The following is a 2120-nucleotide window of genomic DNA, read 5'->3' on the forward strand; positions in this document are numbered from 1 at the left end:
AGCCCCGAGGGAGGAACGCTCCGTTCCCCCGCGGCTCCTCGACAGTCAGGGAGCTCGCGGGAGTGCGAGGCTTCTCCGGATCGGAGAACACAGGCGGATCGGGGGACCTGGAGTGGCCAGAAAAGAGAAGCGGCTGCGGGCAAACCCCCGCGCTCCCGCCGGGCCTGCCCCTTAAAGGAATACACGCCCCTTTCCCTCCGAGAGGAGGTGGCCTGCGCTCCAGACGCCCACACGTGGGTGGGGGCGCTGCTGGCCGGGCTGTGAAGGGGGTGCCCTGAAGGCATACACGCCCTTTCCATCCGAGAGGAGGTGGCCTGCGCTCCAGACGCCCACACGTGGGGGGGGGGGGGCAGGCTGCTGGCCGGGCTGTGAAGGGGGTGTCCTGAGCGGAGGCCTTGGGAAGGTGAGTGGGGGGTGGAGGAGCATTTGTAGAGGGGGGTCCCGTTAGGACGCTCTGGCTTACCCCAAACAGTGCGACTAAGCGGGGAGGGGGACCCCTCCCCAGCCCTCTGCACGTGGGCTATGGCCGCCCCCACCTTCGGGAGGGTGTTTTCCTTCCTGTCCCGACCAGCAGGGGGCGTGGCTGACAGTTTGCTCAGCCGAAAAGCCTTTAGGCCCCCCAGCGGTTCTCAACCTGTGGGTCGCGACCCCTTTGAGGGTCGAACGACCCTTTCACTGGGGTCGCCGAAGACCATCGGAAAACACATATATAATTACATATTGTTTTTGTGATGAATCACGATGCTTTCATTATGTTCAATTGGTAACAATGAAATTGGGGGTCACCACAACAGGAGGAACTGTATGAAAGGGTCGCGACATTAGGAAGGTTGAGAACCACTGCGGGGGGTGGGCCACGGGGTCTCCGAGCCCAGAGCCTCTTCCTAAACACGCCAAGACCTCTTGGGTGCACACGCGTGCGTGCCTGCCTGTGTGTGTTACACACGAGGGCGGGGAGCACAGCCGAGCAGAGCGGCCTCCACCGGAGGGAGGGCCAGGCCTGATGTGCAAAAGGGAGCCATTGACGGTTCCTCTGTGAGGAAGAGATGGCTGACCAAGTGTGCAGGATGGGTTGGAGGGGAGATACGTAAAACATGGGTACCAATCAGGACACTCTTGCAAGCTTCTCTGACAAGGATGCCCAGGGTCTGAGGCCTCCCATGGGCCCCGCTTTGCAAAGGTACCCTCCCTCCCTTAGTCCCCAGGAGGCCAGGGAGTCGGCCCTGTTATTGCTAAGGCCCAGAGATTTCATTATTGAACATTCCTCGGGGCCAGGCTGTCCAACCTCAGACCCCGAGGCTCCTCATCACTTCATTACGTTTAAACAAGGACCAGCCCTAGCCGGTTTGGCTCAGTGGATAGAGCATCGGCCTGTGAACTGAAGGGTCCCGGGTTCGATTCTGGTCAAAGGCACGTACTTTGATGGCGGGCTCTGGCCCCCGGTCGGAGCAGGTGCAGGAAGCAACCACTCGATGTGTCTCTCTCACATGGATGTTTCTCTGTCTCTCCCTCTCCCTTCCACTCTCTCTAAAATGTCAATGAAAAAAATATCCTCAGGTGAGGATTAACAAAAAAATGAATAACATAAACATAAACAAGGACCATATAGGAGGCCAGACTCCTGGGAGAGGCAGGCCCACAGGCCTGGGTGCTGACAGCCACAGGTGTGGGGAGAGGGATGGACCGCCTGGAAGGCCAGCTTGGTGACAGCAAAGTGAGTTTAAGGCCCCCGGGCGGGGCAGGGCTGACCAGCAGGTGGGAGTTGGGGGCAGGATATGCTCCCTGGAGGGAGGCCCGTGGCCAGCAACCATTCGGAAAGACTGGCTCCAGGCCAACTGGGGTGGCTCTGAAGTTGAGCGTCGGCCCATGAACCAGGAGGTCAGGGTTTGATTCCTGGTCAGGGCACGTGCCTGGGTTGCAGGCTTGATCCCCAGTAGGGAGCATGCAGGGGGCAGCCCATCCATGATTCTCTCTCATCACTGATGTTTCTCTCTCCCCCTCCCTCTTCTCTGAAATCAGTGGCTCCAAACCCAATCCAGAGCGACACAGGAAGGAGTGGGTGGGCCAGGGGACCCCCAGCGGAGGGGAGCCCAACCCCAGTTCATCTGGAGCCCTCGACC

This window comes from Myotis lucifugus, unplaced genomic scaffold (assembly GCF_000147115.1).
Source record: "Myotis lucifugus unplaced genomic scaffold, Myoluc2.0 scaffold_820, whole genome shotgun sequence".
Classification (NCBI taxonomy): domain Eukaryota; kingdom Metazoa; phylum Chordata; class Mammalia; order Chiroptera; family Vespertilionidae; genus Myotis; species Myotis lucifugus.